We start from the raw sequence: 21,799 nt of genomic DNA on the forward strand, positions 1-21,799 counted from the left end.
AGGGGTAAGAGATAAAGAAGATATTTTAAACACGCAGAAATTGACCAGGGAGGCCATGGACAGAATCCCTGGGATCAATAAGAAGGACAGACAACCTACTGGGACAAAAATGGAGGAGTGCAGCCCGGCCGGCGTGGCTCAGCGGTTGAGCATCAACCTATGAACCAGGAGTTCACGGTTCGATTCCTGGTCAGGGCACAGGCAGGGGTTGTGGGTTTGGTCTCCGACAGCCAATCATTTCTCTCTTCTCACATCGACATTTCTCGCTCTCTCTCTCTCTCTCTCTCCCCACCCCCTTCCACTCCCTCTAAAATCAATTAAAAAACAAACAAACATATCCTCTGAAGAGGATTTTTTAAAAAGTTAGGAGCCAGACTATACAGAGCATGTTCAGCTGTATTAAGGGTTTTTATCTTTATCCTAAAAATACTGAATGTTGAGGGAGAACTGTAGCTGAAAGAGAAATACTAAGAGTAATGGGGGGGGGGGGGAGGCTGACTCAAAAGAAAAGAAAAATAATTCAGAATATAAAAGATAACGTTGTGGTGAAAGTGCCTCAGAGCTGTTTTAGGCGACATCACATGCAGAAAGCAAGAACGAGATGCTATGAGAAAGGAGCAATCAGAAAATACGAGTTCTTGAACATTAGAAACATTGTTGAAAATTAAAAAATTAATAGATAAGTTAATGGACCCTAGAGCATAGAACACAAAGACGGAGAATATAAAAGCAAAAACAAAACTCGAAAGATTGATCCTGGCCCAGCATCTGCTATCAGGAGTTTCAGAAAGAGAAGGTGGGAGAACAAAGGGGAGGAGCTGGTGGAAAGGAGTGTCCCAGAACTGAACAGGGACGCAGACACCAAACTGGAAAGCTTGTCAAGTGATGAGCAGGGTGGATTTTTTAAGACCAACACCTAGACACACTAAGAAATGTCTGAATATCAAGAAGAAAAAGAACACGAATTTAAAAGCTTTCTGTTAAAAAATAATCACAAAGAGAGGAACAGGAATTATTCTGGCATCACCAATAACAGAGAGGCCAGGGGAAGTGAAGGAAGTCCTTCAAATTCTAAGAGAAAATTGCTTTGAATCTAAAATCATAACCTTGGGGCCAGTTAAAAATGCTCTATGTGACAGAAAATACAATGCAGTGCCTTCAACAAATAGGAGGTTACTTTTCTCATCCAACAAGACATTCGTAAGAAGCATTGCAATATCTATGCTAATAAAAGGGTAATATGCTAATTAGACCGGGAGACCTTCTGGACAAAGCCATGGTGGCAGGGCCGAGGCAGAGGTGGTTAGGGGTGATCAGGCTGGCAGGGCGTTGGGGGGGAGAGTTGGGGGCAATCAGGCCAATGCGGGGGCGGGGCAGTTGGGGGCGAGCAGGCCGGCAGGGAGGGTGCAGTTGGGGGTGAGCAGGCAGCAGGTGGAGTGGTTAGGGGAGATCAGGCAGGCAGGCAGGTGAGTGATTAGGAGCCAGCGATCCCGGATTGTGAGAGGGATGTCCGACTGCTGGTTTAGGCCTAATCCCACAGGTATCGAGCCTAAACCAGCAGTCGGACATCCCCCAATGGGTCCCAGATTGGAGAGGGTGCAGGCCGGGCTGAGGGACACCCGCCCCCATCTACGAATTTTGTGCACCCGACCACTACTTAATTATATTCCCTAAGCTGTACATTAGATCCCTATGAGACAGTTGTGATAGCTTTGTACTGTGATGAAGGCTACTAGAATTGTAGTGATCACTTCATAAGATATATAAATGTTGAGTCACAATTTGTACACCTGAAACTAATATAATATCGTATGTCAACATTAATAGTAATAAATAAACTGTCAAACTGTTTTCTACAATGGCCAGACTCTTCTACATCCCCATCAACACTATTTGAGAGCTCCAGGTGCTCCATAGCCTTGCCAACACTTGATACCAGCAGTCTTTTTTATTTTAACTATTTATAGCATGCGTACTGATATAATGTAGAGAATTCACATTTCTCCAATGACTAGTGATGGCGGGCATCTTTTCATGTGCTTATTTGCCACTCACGTATCCTCTTTGATAAACTGTGTTTTCAAATCTTTTGTCCATTTTAAAACTCAGGTTGTATGTCTTCTTATTCTCGAGTTATAAGAATGCTTTATATGTTCCAAGTCCTTTATGACATATACTAGAGGCCCGGTGCAGGAAAATTCATGCACTGGAGGGGGGGGGCTCTCAGCCCACCTGTCCCCTCTCACAGTCCTGGGGCCTCAGGGGCAGGAGACGACATGGCCATCAGGGGAAGGCAACGCCCCCAAAACACCTCTGCTTCCACCACTGCCAGCAGCGCAAGCCTTGGCTGGCCCTGGTTACCTGAGCCTCAGACAGCCCTGGGCAGCTGGGCAGCCGACATCAAAGCCTTGCCTGCGCCTCAGGCCCACGCTGGGTGGTTGGGGACAGTGGGTGGGTCCTACCGCATTGTGCACCTGCCACTCCCCTGTGGGGCTGAAAGGACTAGGGGACTCCGGCGGGGCTGAGGGGACTGGGTGCCGCCATCTTTGTGATGGTGTGACGGTCAATTTGCATATCACATCTTTATTCGGTAGGATGTTTTGCAAATATTTTCTCCCATACTGTGGCTTGTCTTTTATTTTCTGTCTTTTTTTTAAAGGAATTATAATTTTTATTTTTATTGATTTCAGAGAGGAAGAAAGAGGGAGAGAGAGATAGAATCATTAATGAGGAGAGAGAATCATTGATCGGCTGCCTCCTGCACACCTCCTACTGGGGATCAAGCCCGCAACTCAGGCATGTGCCCTTGACTGGAATCGAACCCGGAATCCTTTAGTCCATAGGCCAACACTCTATCCCCTGAGCCAAACTTGTAGGGCTTACTTCCTTAATTGTATCTTTCAAAAGACAAATGCTCTTACATTTAGGTGTATGATTTATTATGAGTTAATTTTTGTATATGATGTGAGGTTCATTTTTTTTCTATATAGCTATACGTTTTGTCAAGGTCTCTATCCACTGAGCCAAACCAGTCAGGGAAAATTTGATTATTTAAAAATTTATTTCAGAGAGGAAGGGAGAGGAAGAAAGTGAGAGAAACATCAATGATGAGAGAATCATTGACCGGCCACCTCCTGCACGCTCCACACAAAACAAAAACAAAAAGACTGCTTGAATTTTTATTGGGATTATGTTGAATCTGTAGCTCAATTTGGAAACAACTTATGTCTTAATAATATTGAATTTTCCAATCTATGAAAATGTTATAACTCTCCATTTAGGAACATTTGACATTTAGTCCTTGTTTAATTATATTAGCAATGTAGTCTGGGGGTATGGTTGCCACACATCTTTGTCAGAGTTATACATAAGTGTTTCATTCCTATTGTAAGTAGTATTTTAAAATTTTAATTTCAAACTTTTATGAATACTAAATAAAACCAAATTTGATTTTTAAAAAATATTTTTATTGACTTTTTACAGAGAGGAAGGGAGAGGGATAGAGAGTTAGAAACATTGATGAGAGAGAAACATCGATCAGCTGCCTCCTGCATGTCCCATACTGGGGATCGAACCTGCAACCAAGGTACATGCCCTCAACCAGAACCAAACCTGTGATCCTTCAGTCCACAGCCCGACACTCTATCCACTGAGCCAAACCAGTCAGGGCAAATTTGATTATTTAAAAATTTATTCAGAGAGGAAGGGAGAGGGAGAAAGTGAGAGAAACATCAATGATGAGAGAATCATTGACCAGCCACCTCCTGCATGCTCCACACTGGGGACCAAACATGACCTCCTGGTTCATAGGTTGACACTCAACCACTGAACCACACCAGCTGGGCCCAAATGTGATTTTTTAAAATATATTTTTATTGATTTCAGAGAGGAAGGAGAGGGAGAGCGAGAGATAGAAACATCAATGATGAGAGAGAACCACTGATAGGCTATCTCCTGCACGCCCCCTACTGGGGATCAGGCCCACAACCTGGGCATGTGCCCTTGATTGGAATCAAACCTGGGACCCCTCAGTCTGCAGGCCGATGTTCTATCCATTGAGCCAAACCAACCAGGGCCCAAATGTGATTTTTTAATGTTGACCTTATATCTTACAATATCACTGAACTCATTTATTAGTTCTATTAGCTTTTTTGTAAATTCCACCCAGGTTTCATGTCTGTGAAGATAGTTTTGCTTTATTTCTAATCTATATGCCCTTCTTTTTCTTGCCTTATTGCACTGGCTAAGGCCTCCAGTACAACGAGGACCATAAGTATTGAAAGCAGACTTCTCTGCCTTTTCCTGATGTTAGGAAGAAAGCACTCATATTTTTTACCAATAGTTTTGATATCAGCTATAACTACAGATTTTTTTGTAGGCACCCTTTATTAGATTGAGAAAGATTCATTCTATTCCTAGTTTTCTGAGGGTTTTTATTATAATAGAGTGTTGAATTTTGTCAAATGCTTTTCCTGAATATATTGAGATAATCATGTTTTGTATTGTTCAGTTAATGGATTGTGATAGTGTGACAGTCAATTTGCATATCACATCTTTATTAGATAGGATGTTTTGCAAATATTTTCTTGCCATACAAATGGCGAGTGAGCATTTGATGTTTAAAGTCAATAATAAAATTAAATATATTCTTTTAAAGTTTGATGTTTAAATATAAACATGCAGATTCTCAGACCCTGAATGGTGTCCCAGACCCTCCTCTGGCTCACCTCCCACCCACCTCTCAATTCCTTCCCCTTCTCCCAACCCCTGGAGTCAACACCACACCACCACCCCCTCTCCCAGATCAAGCCACCAGCGCCTCTCTCTTCAGCCCCTGCCACCTCCAGCTTTGGCAGCCAGAGTGACAGCATCATTCCATACTAATTATTGTGATTATCATAAAAAATTATATATATATATTTGGTCTTCTTCCCCATTTGTAGTACAGAGCTCCTAAAACCCTTGGAAGTGCCTAAGTGATAAGAGTGGTAAAGGTGTCTTGATATTCATAACGAACCCTTTGACTACCTCTGAGTCTGTGTTGAGGAGGTGACTTTTGCTTGGTGGTGTCGGAAAACACATACACCGGCCACCCTTCAGTGGCTCATGCTGTCTGTTCTCCTCCTGGCAGTCCACACCCCTCCTCCATATGCCTCCTCCTCCATGAAGCCCCCTGGACTACCCTTCTGCCTGCCCCAGCAGAGCCTCTGGGCTTCTCTCAGTCACAGTCCTGGTTCAGCTGTCAGTCCGTGTGTGTCTCCCCATCAGACTGGGAGCACCCCAGGACAGGGAACATGCTTTATTCATCTCATCTCACCATCCTGGGGTTCTGCTGGGGGCCAGGCACACAAGAGGTGGGTAGTGCTTGTTGAGTAAATAAACAAATACTCAGTGACAGGCCGGCCTTCGGCAGGGCACGGGGGACGAGGGCTCAAGGTGGGGCTGATAAAAGGGTTGGGAAAAACCATTGCGGAGGGCTAGCTGCAGGATGCTGGGCCGGAGTTCCCAGGGTGAATCCCGGAGGACAGTGGGACTCGCTCTAACCACCAGGTGGCGCCAGACTCCCAGGTGTCTGGCTGCCCTGGGCGCTGTCCCCAACTTCCCTCCTGGGATGGAGTCCCAAGGAGGCCAGAGCCTCCTGCAGGATGCTCAGCAGCCGCACAACAGGGTCTCTCTAGGCCTCAGGGGGTCGTGTTCCATCTGCTTGTTTGTGCCCGAGCTCCCACCACAGGAGATGGGATGCCGGCTTTACACTGCAAAACCTTTCAGGGGAGAGTGTGTTGGGTGACAGGCGTGTCAAACAAGCCAAAGAGCAAAATGGCGGAGTATGGGACTTGGGTTCAAGCGCCCACCCGGCCGCGGACTGGCTGTGTGACTTGGGTACTGGTCGTGCTGTGTGCAGGCATGTTCTGAGTGCTTTTTTACTCAGTTAATCCCTCCACCACCGTAGGATGCAGGAACCACCGTTGGCCCCATTTTACAGAGGAGGAAACTGATGCACAGAGAGGTTAGGTATCTGGCTCAAAGTTACACAGCGAGGAGGTGGGCTCTGGCCCACAGGATCCTGCTGGAGGGAGATTAGATGTGGATGCGGAGCCTGGGACTGGGAGGAGGGAAGGGGGTGGAGGCAGAGGCCCCAGGAACAAGGCCAGAGGGTCCAGGCTGGCAGGGGAAGCCAACCAGACTGAGAGGGAGCCACGAGGGGTCAGAGGAGAATGAAGAGGAGGCATCTTGGGGCCATGCAGGAGGGACACACGGAAGGTGCTGAAGGCTCGGGAGACATGTGACAGCTACGGAGCAACCGCAGTGGCGTTGGGAAGATGGGGAGAGGACGTGCGGACAAAGGGGAGAGGGGAGAAGGGTAAGTGGGAGCTGGGGGTCACAGCTTGTTTGCTTTAGGGCCTTTAGGGCAGACACTGAGCATGTGTCTGAGCTGCGGGGGGACAACCAGTAGAGGGCGCAGCTGGTGGAAGAGGGGGAGCTGGACTGGGGAAGGGAAGGAGCAGGTCAGGAGCGCTGGGGGCACCTCCTGGGCGCAGGCCCTGCAGGCCCCCCTTGCGTGATGTCCTCGGGCCCTCTTGCTCTGCTCTTACAGAGAAGCTCGCTGAAGCCCGAGGTCAAGTGCCGCCTGAGAAACAGGCCACGCACTCTCCCTGGGGCCATGCGCCTCCCTGCCAGCTCCTCTGCAGGCCCCGCCTGCTCAGTCCAGGGAGGGAGGTGGACAAAGCCAGATGGACCCGGAGGCCCAACCCCAGGATGACCATGGTCAGGGCCGGGAGACCGAGGCGAGGACGACCATTCCAACCCCTGGGTCAGCCAGTTTCCCACTTTGCCTCCTGCTCCTCCACCTGCTCCCATCTCTGTCCCAAGGGCCAGGCGGACACAGGGCCTGGCAGTGAAGCTGTTCTGGGGACCCCCAGGGAGAGCACCCTAGGGTGGCTCTGTGGGCACCCACAACCTGCCCAGCGTAGGTGCATTGACTCCGCGGCCGGCAGCCCAGCGGGTGGGTGCTGTGACAATCCTCTTCTTCCAGGAAAACAGGCACAGAGACGCTGAGCATCCCGCCCAAGCTGCACAGCCAGTGAGTGCAGGAGCCAGAACATTCCACTCTGTCGACCATACCGCACTGTGTGTTGTTTTTCTAAATATATTTTTACTGATTTCAGAGAGGAAAGGAGAGGGAGGGATAGAAACATCAATGATGAGAGAGAATCACTGATTGGCTGCCTCCTGCACACCCCCACTGGGGATCCAGCCCACAACTCAGGTATGTGCCCTGACCGGGAATCGAACCGTGACCTCCTGGTTCATAGGTCGATGCTCAGCCACTGAGCCACGCCGGCCGGGCTGCACCGTGTGCTATTAACATGCCTCCTCACGGTCTGTCTGGTGTGGCTGCGGGGCCAGGGTTGCGTCCCGACAGTCCAGTTGCCAACCCACACTCATAGGCACAGACCGGCCTGCTGCCTCTGCCTACAGTCAGAGCCCCTCATTTCAAGAGAACAACTCCACAAAGTCCCCACCCCCTCCACCCCCCCACCCTCCCACCCCCCATGTGGAGCAGAAGCGAGAGGAGGACTCAGCTCTGTGGCTGCAAGGCCAGGGCCCTTCCTCAGCTATTGATGACGACCCTTTGCCCCCTCCCGTCCTAGGAGACCTGCGGCTCTATGGGCCCCCAGCGGCCCCTCCCTGTCCCTCACCTGCTGCAGACACGGCCGCCCACGCGCCATGTCCCTTTCCTGCAGCCCATTTCCACACCCCCACAAGGATTTCCCCCCGGATTGGAGGGGATCCGTGTCCTTCCCCACCCGGGCAGGTGCGTGCGGGGCACCGGATGAGGAGGCAAGAGGACGGTGTGGGCAGGTGCAGCCCCCACCCCCGCCCGCTGCATCCCAGGCCTGGCCTCCAGCTGAGCAGGCCCAGGGCCCCAGGGCCAGGGCCAGGGACTGAGATGACTTCCTCCCGCCCTGGCTGCCCCTGCGCCTGCCCCTCACCACATCTGCTTCTTCTCCCCTGCTAAGCCCTGGCTCTGCTCTTCTCCTGAGGGACACCCCCCGCCCGCTCAATCCCACCCCCACCCCGTTATCCGATCTCTTCTCAGGCTTCCCCTTAGTCTCGGCCCTCCCTCCCCCAGCTGGGCCTGGGAGCCGCGCTGCGCTCCATGGTCTCCACTGTGCTCCCACCGCTGCAGCTCCTGAGGCCAGTGGTGAGAGAGCTCGGAGGGGCCTGGGGCTTCCTCCTCCACGGCTGGGAAAACTGAGGCCACTAACTCAGGAGGCTCCTCAGGGGTGTAGCTGGGTGTCCCCCAGGCCTGGCCTGGGGCCGGCACAGGGTAAACACTGCAGCGGTGGCTTGCCTGAGATGGCAGGTGGAGCCAGCTGGGCTGGAATCTGGCTCCAGGATCGCAGGCTGTGCAGCCTGGGGCAACTTCCTCAACCTCTCTGAGCCTCCATTTTCTCATTTGTAGAAGCGGAGAAGAATAAGGCCTACTTCATAGGGTTGAGGTGGGAATTAATGACAATGTATACGAATATATATCTCAGTATAAGGTGATTATCATTCATTCTGTCAATAAATACTGACTGAGCACCTACTATGTGTCATTATTACTGAGTTCAAATAAAAGAAACCAAGTCGGCAAACCCCAGATTGCCTGACCTCCATTCCTGTGCTTTTCCCTGGTGTGTTCCCCCCCACTCAATTCCTAAGTTGTCCAGAAATATCAGATACCAGACTGGCCCTCCTGGATGTGGCACTCAAGGCCTTCCACGGTCTGGCTCTCAACGCGTTCTTTCCCATCAGGTTTCCACTTAATGTTGTGACACCAAATTCCACTGCAGTCACGTGGGCCCGTTTCCCATGCCCAGGAGACGTTGGCTTTCTCACCAACACACCTGTGCACACGCTGTCCCCCGAGCAGCACAGCTACCCCTTTCATAGCTGCTCCACAAACTCCCATCAGCTTTTCCTGGCCCGCGTCCTCCTTGTGGCTCCCGGACGGCCTGGGGCCACCACAGTCAACCTTGTCCCCTAAGCATCCAGCCGCCCACGGCCCAGCCTCGGCCTGCACTGCCTGGTGGAGTGCCTGGTTCTCTCACTGACCATCGGCAGGAGCTGCAGGCCAACAGCAGGTGCTGGATCAACCCCGGCTGCAGCGATGGCCTCGCTCTGCCACCGTCCCTCGGTGCTATCCATCGTCAGCACGTTCCCAAGGACTTCAATGGTGGCCTCCTCTGCCCCAGAGCCCGCTTTGTCTGAGATCTTGGTCCTGCCTGGGGTCTCTCTGCCTCCAGCTGCCCCCCCCCCCCGCCCCCGAGCTACAGGCTCCCGGCCACAGGCAGACACACCAGCTGGGTACCAGACTAGATGGTATCATCCAGGCAGAGTCACTGGGCCGGAGCCCTCAGCTCCTGGGAGAGAGGGGACCTTGAGGACTCTCCGCTGCACCCCCACTCCAGGGCTCGGTCCCCTGTAAAGAGCCCGCCAAGTCTCCCAGCCTCTGTCGGCCCCCTGTGCTGATGGGGGCCCCCTCCCCCCCCCAACCCCCTCCGCCCCTCGTGGTGTCTGAGCTTATCCATGCTGAGCTGCACCTCCCCACGAGGAACTTCTGCCGGTTCATTCATTCCTTCTCCAGTTCCCTCAGCGCACGGAGTAGATGCAGTTCATGCGCCAACTCGTTTGAGCTTCACAGACCTCAGCGGGGTGGGGTGGATGGTGCTGACGGTGGTGATGATGGGAAAATGGGGAGGAAACTGAGGCTCGGGAGCGTGGTCACCGCACAGTCTCACAGCCGGCAGCAGTGGGGGCAGCAGTCGAGTTGCCATCTGTGCCCAGAGCCTGTGCGCTCTCCACTGAGCCGGTGCCGCCCCTGCAGGCCTTGGGGAGCACTAGTACCTGGGAGTGGGGGGTGACTGCCCCATCTGGCCCCCCGGAGCCTGCAGAGGAGGTCACAGAGCTGGCTGGGTCAGGGCTGCTGGGAGGAGCCTTAGGAGCCTCAGAAGTCGGGGGGCTCCGCAGAGGAGCTGCTGGGAAGGACCCCTCACCCCCATGCCCCAGGAGCCTTCTGAGAAGGAAGTATTATTTAACCGACATTGTGTCGGGAGGGGAAACACGGGGTCCTTGGAGCTCCGCCAGCCCCCTGCCTTCAGGGTGTTTGGCTTTGTTTGTTTTGTTGGCCTATTTTTTTTCCCTTTTTCTTTGGGCTAATTGTTCTCATTAAATTTTTTGTTCTGTTTTGTTTTTTATGGGGCTGACAATGCTGTGCAGTGCTCAGCGCTGCTTCCTGTGTTTCTGGCCCAGCGCAGGCCTTCGTGGGCCTGGCTTCCTGTTGTGAGCCGTCGCCATGGCGACCCAAGGCCCAGTGGGCTCCCTGGAGCGGGGGAGGGGGACACGGTTGACATCACCGGGTGAGGAGGCTAGGGGCCGGGGTCCAGAGGGGTTGACCCGGGGCCGGGCAGGCAGTGGCGGGAGCCTGGCATTGCTGCGGGGTGACTCACAGGCTGGGAAGGGGAAGAATGCCCTGACATTCTTTCGGGAGGTAAACAAGGTCAGGGAGTGCGCTGGGATCCTGTTTACCTGACCCGGGTCTCCCCAGGGGACCCGGAGCCAGTGCAGGACAGCACGCTGGAACCGAACCAGCCGGAGCCAGGGGCAAGGGGACCGGGTGGGAAGACCAGGCCAGACCCCCTTGAGGGCTGGTGGGAGCCAGAGACAAGACCAAGATTTAAATCACAGCTCTGTGACTGTGAGCAGGTGGCCTGGCGCCCATGAGCCTGGGTCCCCCTGTTTCTTTCTTTTTTGGGGGGTCCCCCCTGTTTCTCATGGGTTAATACCCCGTGCAGATGGCCTCTTGTTCTCCAGTGACTCGAGGCCTGGTCTGGGGCGATCCTGAGTCTGGACATCCCCCGCAGCACAGCCCAAGGTTCTGTAGTCCTATCTGTCGCCCACCTGCCAGCAGGGCTGAGTTCAGTCAAGGGGTGATGGCCAGAGGCGCAGCCCAGCAAAAGGCCGGGATCAGGAGAGAGGAGATGGGTACACAGCTGGGGGCACAGAGAGAACCCTAGAATCACAGGACTGGAGTCTGGGTGCAGGCTCTCTCCCGCCCCTGCATCTCCCTTCAGCCTTCCAGAGCCCTCCATCCTCTCCCAGGGCCCCCGTCACAGAGGGCCCGGAGGAGCTCGGGCCAAGCTCTGGGCTTGCTGGGTGCTGGGACCCTGGGGGAACTGGGAGGGGGCCCCGGGCTGCGCTTCCAGCCCCCGCAGCCCCCGCAGTCCCCGCAGCTCAGAGACAGACCTCCCGCATTGACCCTTTGCCAACTGCCAGGAAGACCAGGTGCCCATTCTCTGTAGGGTTTATGGGGGGCCGGGGACGGCCCCCAGCAGCACAGTGGCATCGAGGACGCCCGGCCTAATGGCTAAGAGCATTGGAGTCGGACTGGCCTGGATCAGGCCTGGCTTTGCCACTTGCCAGCTGGTGCCCTCGGGCAAGTTCCTTGGCCCCTCTGAGCCTCAACTGTCTGACCTGTAAAACAGTCTCCCATGCTTGTGAGATTGCGTGAATAACTACTTAGCACATAGTAGGTCCTCAACATGTGCGGAACCCACACAGGCCTGCTGTCCCCAGCAGTGCCAGCCCCCTCGCCTCCCGGGGCTCCCCCGCATTGAGTGCCCATCCCAGGGCAGCAGCAGAGCCCACATGCCCGCGGTTTTCCCATAAGGGGGCAGGGCTCGGGCTTCCCTGCACAGGGAATATCCTGTTCTCCCGCTGGGGGAGGAAGAGGAGCGGGAAGGACACAGCCGCTCTGCATTCTTGGCTCCGCATTCTTGGCATTCTTGGCGGCAGCCCCGCCAGCTGCCTCTCGCTGTCGCTGCTTGGGGCATTGGCCCAGTGCCATTCTGTCCTGGCGGCCGAGCAGTGTCCCACTTGGGGTGCTCCTTGGATTTGGGGGGACAGGGGACACTCTCTTACCAGTCCCACTCACCCAAGCTATCACAGGAGCAGACAAACCCCAACCCGGAAGGAGAGAACTGGGGGGCCTGGGAGCAGTCAATCAACACGAGAGGCGTTACTGCTTTCAGTTCTCCCTTGTAGGGCTCCCCAGCCTGCCCCCCAGCTCTGGAAAGTGGCCAGGGGACAGGGTGGATGGGTGGGGAGGAAAGAGGCCTAGACAGCCGCTTTCCCTCTCTGGGACTCAGTTTCTCCGTCTGAAAAATGGGAGGCTTGTCTCCGTCCTCAGCGCTGCTGCGCTGTGGTCACCATCTAGTAACTGCCTCTCTGCAGAGCCTCTTCCCTGGCCAAGGGCAGGAACCCAGCCCTTCTTTGCGCCGAGCCTGGCCTAGTGCAGGTTACGGTGGTTCCCACTGTTTATTTATCTGGGCCAACTCCCTCCGCAGCCATGGCCTGCCGGCTCCCAGGCTCCGAGAACTGGCAACACCGCAGTCCCCGGTGGTCAGGCCCCGGAGCCTCCTGCCTGGCTGTGCCAGGGGGTCCCGGGAGGGAAATGACTCGTCCAGGATCCCACGTGGCCAGGTCGCGCTGACTCTGGACCCCGTGTTTGCTACCCCTCCCCAGAGCCACCAGAGCTGAGTTCATTCTTCATGCTTTTCTGCAGCCTCTGGTCTCAGCCGCGGGAGAGCCAGTGCACTCTGGGAAGGAGTCCGGCCAGGGCAGCTCCCCAGGGGTCTGCCTCGGAGACCTCCTCGCCACAGGATGCAGGTGACCCCGGGCACTGGCCCCTGCGCCTCTCCCCCAGGCTGCCCTATGCAGCTGAGGGCCCTGGAGGCGTCGCTCAGGGCCTGGTGGGGGCCAGCAGGACACATCTGAGGCCAAGTCTGGGATGCCAGTCTCCCTCCCTCCTGTGGCAGCCCAAGGACCACCCAAGCCCCTCTGCCCAGTCCTGGCGACCCTCCAGGCAGCTGCACCCGATGCCCACGGCGCTACGTAGTTCAAGAGCTCACTCTGGCTCGGGAGACAGAGACCACGGAAGCCTGGGCCAGGCCACCCGGGGAGGCAGAAAAGCCCCTTTGCTCAAGTCAGGAGCCCCAAGAGGCCGGAACCACTGGGCCCAGCGCCTGCACTGACCATCATCGGGCAGCGGCACGAGATGGTCCCTCCTGGCCGCCCCGCTCAGCCCCTCGGGTCCCAGGATCCTGAGTTTCTAGTTCTCGGTTCTGTGCCCATGCACCTCCCTCTGCAGGCCCTCGAGAGAGCTGAGCAGAGGAAACCCCATTCTGTCGCCCGCCCTTGTCGGGGGTCTGCTGCTTCGGGGGCAGCCAGGGCCCTGCCCCCAACCACCCCACTTTCCCCATCACCTGACCCCTCTCAACCCCCCAAAGCCATTGCTGCCTCCTCCTTCCCCTGGCCCCCCTCTGCCTACTTCCTGCTCGCCCTGTCTGCCTGTCCTGTCTGTGTCTGTCTCGACATCTGTCTGTCTGAGGAACAGTCAGAGGAAAAGGCTGGAGCCCCACCCAGCTGGGTCCACATGACCAGTGAGTGCACTGGTCACCCTCTGCTGGGAAGCCACCTCTGCTATGGCGGCCGGGAGCCCGGGAGGGTGTGCTGGTGTGTTTGGGGGGGTGGGGGTCAGTGTGTATGTGTGTGTGTGTGTGTGTGTGTGTGTGTGTGTGTGTAGGATGGCAAGGCGGTGCATGTCTCATGATCATTTGTGTGTAGAATGTTTCGTTAAATAAATTACAATAAACTGTCACAGCGGAATATTACGTAGCCGTGAGGTAGGATGAAGACCAGACATAAGGTACGGTCACAGTAAAAGATTTGGTAAAAGAAAAAATGTGCACCCAGCAGAAAAAGTTGAAGTGAACACAGCAGATGTGAATAATGATTACCTCTAGGTTGCTAACTTATGAGTAATCTTCTCTCTCGTTTATACTCTGACATATTGTCACCATTTTCTGTAATGAGCGCATTTTAGTTTTATAATCAGAAAAAGGGCAATAAAAACAAAGTAAAGACAAACTCAACAACAAATAAACATGATTTAAAAGAAAAGAAATGAAGGCCTAATGGAAAACATTAAACATAAAACGAAGCCAAATGGGCAACCCCAGTTAGCAAACACGGAGTGAGCACCTACTGTGTGCTGGGCAGTGTAGAGGCGGGGATCGCAGCCCTGCCTGGTGAGTGCACCACGCGCCTGGAGGGTGGGGTGGGTGAGGGGCTGCGGAGGGGAGCGGTGGGGGCTAGGCTGGCTGGCAGCTGGAGGTGGTGAGAAGTAGGGAAGGAGCTGGCAGTGTCTGCAGAGGATCAGATGGGGGAGGGTAAAGGAAAGAGAAGGATCAAGGTCAGTTCCGGGTTTGGGCTCCAGCACTTGAGAGAATGGGCCGCTGGGGAAGGGCTAGTTTAAGATGGACAGGAGCAGGGAGAGCAGGCGCTGAGGTGGGACAGGTGAGGGCTGACATACCCAGTGATGAATCCGAGACATCCATGGGCAGGTGTGGAGCCGACAGCCAGGAACAGGTCCCAGCTGGGGACACACCTTTGAGCATCATTGGCTTATGGGTGGCAATTTAGCCACGAGATGGGATGAGAGCCGTGGAATGGGTATAGGCAGAGAAGGCCAAAGATTGAGCCCTGCCCCTCCCCCACATTGCGAAGTTGGGGAGATAAGGAGGGACCCGCAGAGGAGCCTGAGCAGCCAGGGAGGCCCAGGAGAGCCAGGTCCTCAGGGAGGAGCTCAGCACTCAGCAGCATGGAGGAGGGGTGGGAGCTGCACAGGAGAGGGAGACTTCGGAGAGAATGGGGGAGGGGAGCCCCAGGCAGGTGGCTCGGTTGGTTGGAGTGTCATCCCGTACACCGTACACCGTAGCATATACCTACATTACAGGTTTGATCCCCGGTGGGGCACGTACAGGAGGCAACCAATCAATGTTTCTCTCTCACATCCATGTTTCTCTCTCCCTTCCTTTTTCTCTAAGATCAGTGAACAGCCCAGCCAGCGTGGCTCAGTGGTTGAACATACCTATGAGCCAGGAGGTCACGGTTCTATTCCTGGTCAGGGCACATGCCCGGGTTGCAGGCTCGATCCCCGGCAGGGGGCATGCAAGAAGCAGCCAATCAATGGTCCTCTCTCATCATTGATGTTTCTATCTCTTCCTCTCCCTTCCTCTCTGAAATCAATAAAAATAAATAAATAAATAAGATTATCGTTCACAAAAAAATCAATGAACATACCCTCAGATGAGGATTCAAAACTAAAGGGGCAAGTCGCGGCAGCTCTTCCCCGGGTGCGGCTGGATCGGAAGCAGCAGGAGGCCAGGGCTCCAGGGGTCCTCCGCCCACACTGTGGCCACGGGACAGCTGCTTTCTTCAGGGACGCTGGACAGCGCTCGGCTGGGCTGGGTGTCCACACACAGGGGCTCCAAGCTGGTCAAGGTGTGAGGGGGTGAGGAAAGAAGGGTGCCAGGGCCAGGGCTGGCTCTCCCCAGGCCACCAGGTGCCGGAAGTAGGAGAAGTCTAACTCCAAACCCTCACGAAGGTCTACTTCTCAATGGAAAGAGAGGAGGTATTTGATTTCACAGCTGGGTGTCGTGTTTATACCATTTCCACATTCTGACTTAGAGTGTGCAGGCCGCCTGCACTCTTGTCCCGGGTCCTGCAGGTAAGAACTGACCTGGGAGCAGAGAACTTGACCGATGGGGTGAAGCAGGGATGGATTTTGCTCAGTTTGGTGTTTGGGTTGTTTTTGGGAGAAGAGCTGGAGTCCCCAGAGGAGATAGTGGTGGTGCAGCCTGATCCAGCCGTGCAAACAGACGGACGGACAGGACCAGGTCTCTCTGCCTCTATCTCGTTTGTCCCTTTCCCAGCCTGACCTCCCCTGGGGGTGTCAGAATGGCCCCCAACCAGGTCTGGGTCCACCTGCTTCTCTTCACACTCAGTAGGGAGAGCAAGTCTACCTCTCGGAGACCTCAAGTCTTGGGTCATGTGTCCATCCCTGAACCATCCCAGGTGGGATTTAGTGATTGGCTTAAACCGGAGCCCACCTGGAGCTGGGGCTGTGTCGACCCCACTCAGCCATGGGCTGGGAAGTGTGGGGTTCCATCAGAGAATGGATATCAAGGAGGCGGCCCCCCAGTATCTGCTGCTACAAGACACACCGAGAACAACAGACCAAGACCCAAGGCGTGACCCCAGGCCACCAGCAGAAGCTTCTGGAGACTGCATGCCGTCAGAGAGGAAGTGGTTGAGCGCCGGAAAGCGGGAAATCTCCCCTCAAGGCTATTTCCAGCACCAGGACCAGCTGCCCATCTGGCGGCCCTGGAGCCCAGGATGGGGGCGGCCGCCGTTGGCCGGAACCCAGGCCTGCTGGGGCGCGGGGCAGCTGCAGACTGATTAATCTGGAAAAAGTGCAGGCTGGAGAGGCCAGGGGGAGGGGGGAATGACCGGACTCTCCCCTGACACCAAAAAAGGGAACAGGAAAGGTCAGCTTAGGCACCGGGGGGACCCAAACAAGTAGCATCTGACAAAGCCAATGGCCTCTTCCATCCGGGTCCTTCCATGCCTTTCTCACTAAGAACCGCGGGAGCAAGGCTGGGTAGGGATCACCCCATTGCTCAGATGGGGAGGCTGAGGCCCTGAGAAACGTGACTCACCCAAGGTGGCCCGGCAGGGTAGGGCAAGGCCAGGGCATGAACCTGAGTTCTCTCAAGACTGTCCCTCCCCATAGCAGCAGAGCCAGGCCCATTCCCACACACAGAGTAATGTAATGGTGGGGCCATGGTTCAGAGGGCATTCAGATCCCCCGGGAGCTAGAAGACAGGGGCCACGGTGTCCGATTGGCCGAAGTTCAAGTCCCGCCTCTGCCACCCTGGTTGTGTGAACTTAGGCAAGTCAGTGTCCTCATTTACAGGATGAAGAAACAGATGCTTCCACTGGAGGTCACCGGGAGGCGGGTGGACATCCCACGTGTGGATCAACGAGCGCAGTGCGGCACGTGGTGTGTGCTACGTCCCGGTGCAATGGAAGGGAAGTGTGCGGTTCAATCCCACCAGCAAAGAAGCGCTGAGATGGGCTGAACCCATGTGTGAGCTGCAGAAGGCGGGGTTTTCCCAGGTACGCACTGAGACAGAGTGGGGGCAGGACGTGTGTCAAGTAATGAACCAGGGGCCCGGCCAGTGGTTGAGCGTCAATCTAGGAACCAGGAGATCATGGTTCATTCCTGGTCAGGGCACATGCTTGGGTTGCAGGCTCAATCCCCAGTCGGGGGCGTGCAGGAGGCAGCCAATCAATGATTCTCTCTCATCATTGATGTTTCTATCTCCCTTTCCCTTCTCCCTTCTTCTCTGAAATCAATAAAAATAAAAGTAAATAAATAAAATAAAAAGGAAGTGAGCCAGGGGTACAGGCCCGGGGTCCATTCCCGTGTGGTCCCCACTGTTCAGCAGAAGCCCTGACACTGCAGGATGCCCCCACCACTCCCAGGGCCGGAGCAGGGCTGTCACCCCCGCCTGGGCTCAGCAGGGGTGAGGAGCCTGCAGACAGGGGGTCATTGTCCATTCTCGCTGGGCCCAGATCCTGCAGCTGCCAACTCATCGGGGGTGTAGGGTCGGTCGTCTTGGACCAGCCCAGCCATGTGCGTGTTGGGGGGGACGTTTGTCCTCTGGTTGCCAGGGGAGACCCAGATTCTACACTGGGCGCTCCCTCCAGTGTCCCGACGGCGACCCCAGAGCATCTCCAACCAACAGGCCTGGGCGGAGCCTGGGAGGACAAAGCCGCCTTTGGCTGCCCAAGGCCAGGCGGGCAGAATGCGTCAGCTCCTCAGCCAGCCAGGGAGCCCTGGAAGTCAGCCTTGTCGCCCCCTCTGTCTGTCATGGCATGCATCTTGTTTTTGTCATGACATGACATGACAGATGTTGCTTGTCAATTCTGCTGCTGAAGTATCTCTAGATCCCGGCCCCTGCTGGTCATCGCGACCATCGCACCCTCCTTCCTGTCTCACCGTCAGTCTGTCCTGCACCCCGCAGCCAGGGGGAGCTTTTAGAAACACAGTTCAACCACATCGGTGCCAGGTTCTGAATCCTTCGCTGAAAATCTGCAAGACATGTACCTGACAGAGGACTCAGATCCAACATATATAAAGAACGCTTACAAATCAATTAAAAAAAAAAAAAGAGCGGCAACCAGTAGAAAAAGGGCAAGAGATTTTGAACGAGCCATTCACAAAAGGGGATCTTCAAATGGCCTATAAATGCATGAAAACATCATTAGTCATCAAGGAAACGCAAAATAAAACCACAACGAGATCCCACCACACACCCACCCAAATTGCTAAAAATAAAATCGCAGAGAACATCAAGTGTTGGTGAGGCAGTGGAGCAACGGGAGCGCTCGAACGCTGCTGCGGAAGGGGTGTAACCTGGTCACCCACTTTGGGAAACGGCTCGGGGTCTACAGAAGCTGAACGCAAGCTCTCCCTGCACCCAGCAATTCCACTCCCGGGTGTGTGTCCGACAGAAAGGCCCGTGCAAGACCAGTCGTTGCAGCTTGATTCAGAGCAGCCCAACCCCAGCACTAACCCCCCTGTCCATCAACAGCAGAACGGAAGGAGAACGGCTGAGGTCCGCGCCCCACAACCACCTGGACGCATCTCATGACCGTGAGAAGAAGAAGCTGACACACAGGCCTGTACACTGGTGATTCCATTTATGTGAACTTCGAAACCACGTGCAACCGTGCCCAAGCCGGGGCCATGGTTCCTGCTCGGGGCACAGGAGGAACGAGGCCTGGGGAAGCGCAAGGGGGGCTCCCGGGGGCTGGCGATGTCCTGCCTGTGAAGATTCACTGAGGCAGGTACACGATATGAGCACTTTTCTTGACATATATTGCTCTTCAGTAAAAAGTGTTGCAAGAACCCCTCACTCACATTGCCCACGACCTCCAGGCGGCTCCCACCAGCTCATCCTCAGTTCCCTGGACATGCCAGAGGGTTCGCTCTGCCTGGGCCTCTCATATCCAGTTGGCAAACACCCTGCTGTGAGGTCACCACCTCCACCAGGAAGCCCTCCTTCCTGGCCCCAGACAGGGATGGTCTCTCCCTCCTCGGGAGCCATATGCACCTTCATTTCACCCTTTATCCATCTGACACTCCCTCCACAGCATTTATTGAGCACTTGCTATGTGCCAAACACCTAAGCTTGTGAACGAAACAGTGATAAGTTAACAGGTTAGATTAGAAAGGCCCTGACAAGTCGCAGTAAATGCTCGAAAGGGAAAGTCCGCACAACCAACTGGAGAATAAGACTCCGCAGGAGGTTCGCACAGGGCCTGGCCCAGGGAGGCGTCTGGGAGTATTCTGTGAGTGAGTGAATGGCGAGAGGCATCTGAGACAGGCAGGGTGGCCACAGGCAGGGGTCTGGGGCCTCCAGGACACAGGTGGTCCCTTCCCAGGCGTGCACCCCGGCTGGCAGAGCCACTGCAGGGGAAAAGGTTGGGATTCCCAGCAGCACAGACCTCCCCACGCACACGTGTGCAGAGGCACAAACCAGCCATTCCTCCCTCCACCCGTCCAGTTAATAAATATTAATGCAACACCTACTGTGTGGCGGGCCCTATACTAGGGGCTGCCCCCGCTACCGCCCCTTCATGCCGGATTCCCAGCGGCTACTTCCACTTCTGGGATCTCTGGGGTTGAAGTCTCTCCCTGCTTCCGAATGTTTTCCCACCCCCGTCTCAGTCCCCTCCGCTGGGCCGGGCAGGACCCCCCCTGATCTCAGGGGAACCTTGAGTGATGTTGCCTAGTTATTTACACACCCAAACACGATTTAGGGGGCAGTTGTTCATTTTGCCAAAATAATATCTGTTTCACCAAAGAATCCCTAACACTACCTTAATTTGTTCTCCCGCCAGGATTTCCCAGACACTGCCAGCGCGGGAGCAATCTGCCAGGACTTGAAGCAGCTATGACAGCACGCGCCCGTGGCCCAGCCACCCCACGCCTCGGTGTAAACCGCAGGGCAGGTTCCAACCAGGTGGACGGGGGCGCGTCCCAGGCGTTCTGGCAGCACCATGTGCAGGGGCTGCGAACTGGAGGAGACTCAGGCGTCCCTCGGCGTAAGTGAAGGGTGAAGGATGCAGATGGTGGTCAGAAGGCAGCCCATCTGTAGGACAACATGCGTCAAACCCAGAAAACCTAGTTTTAGTAAAAAGGGAAGTACACCCAATGGGACATCTGACGAGATGCCGTTTTTGTAAACTTAAAGCACAAAGCACACCTATACCTCCCCCAAAGCTGCATACTTGTTGGGGACACATGTATATTTAAGGGCCTACATGGAATACGTCAGAGGGGAGCCTTTGGAGGGAGAGGGGGAGTTGGTTTGGGGATGAGGGGAGTTTTTTAAAAAAAATACACACATGTATATTCTTTTTAAAAATATATATTTTATTGATTTTTTACAGAGAGAAGAGGAGAGGGATAGAGAGAAAGAAACATTGATGAGAGAGAAACAGCTATCAGCTGCCTCCTGCACACTCCCTACTGGGGATGAGCCCGCAACCAAGGTACATGCCCTTGACCGGAATTGAACCTGGGACCCTTCAGTCTGCAGGCTGATGCTCTATCCACTGAGTCAAACCGGTTAGGGCAACACATGTATATTCTTTATATAAAATAAGTGAGAGCCTTGCATGGGCAGTGAATGTGTACTAAAAAAAAAAAAGGATTTTAGTAACTCGACAATCTTCATTTGAGGTAAAGAGTAAAATTTACGTTTTAAACGTTTGCTCTTTCTGGGAGGATGTAGTAGACATCCATGCTCTTTTTCCTATTCCTCCCGCTGAGTACAGGTGAAAACTGTAGAATAAGAGATAAAACCGGCGTCGGGCGGCCCTGAGAGAGAGAAGGCAGACTAGCTGGGGATGGCAGGGTCCATGGTTATGAGTTACCTGATTTATTTTTTAACATTTGCTTCATGCATCCCACACTTGGCAATGCCAAGGGGCCTGGACATCAAAAGCCTTCCCTCTTTAGCCAAAGAACCAGAAAAGAGGCAGCTAGCAAGTCAGAAACATTTAAGACAATAATTATTCTTCTCTGGCCAAACAGCTCCCAAAACTCTGCGGTCCCATCCATGCCAGCAAGACTGAATGGGAACCCTCGATTGCTGCCCTCAGCAGGTGTAACAGGGCACTTGCTCCAGTGGCCCGGCCAAGGTGCTGGCAGAGAAAGCCACGGAGGGAGCTAGGACTTTCCTCCCCCACCCCCACCGGAGCAGTAACAACAACCCCCCACCCCCACCTCGTGCATCCACAGACCTTATTTGGCAGTGATGAGGCAGCATCCCCACCTCCCTGCTAAGCGGCGCCAGAGGAACCCAGATAAAGAAAGTTTAGTAAGATACAGTCTCACAGCACAGCACCCCAAATGTCTAAATACAAAACAAACAGAAAACCGAAGAAAGAAAATGACAGAACTACGCGCTAACACATCAGTCGTTACATTAATCACGCTGTATACAGATTAACGACAAAGACTGGCAGAGCAGACTAAAAAACACGACTCAATTTTATGCTGTCTATTAGAAAATTACTTCAAATATAATGACATAAGCAGGTTGAGAGTAAAAAAAAAAAAAGGAAAAAGATGCATCATGCAAACATTCATCACAAGAAAGCAAAAGCAATTATCGTAGTACAAGATAAGGTAGACTTCAAAGCAAAGGAAATTACCAGAGGGACAGGGAAATATTATATAATGATAAAAAGGCCAGTCCACCAATAAGCCATAGCAACCCTAAACATGTACGCGCCAAATAATAGGACTGCAAAAATATGTAAAGCAAAAACT

The sequence above is a fragment of the Myotis yumanensis genome, unplaced genomic scaffold, assembly GCF_028538775.1.
Source record: "Myotis yumanensis isolate MYYU_CA2020_CCGP unplaced genomic scaffold, mMyoYum1.0.hap1 SCAF_3, whole genome shotgun sequence".
In the NCBI taxonomy this organism is placed as follows: Eukaryota; Metazoa; Chordata; class Mammalia; order Chiroptera; family Vespertilionidae; genus Myotis; species Myotis yumanensis.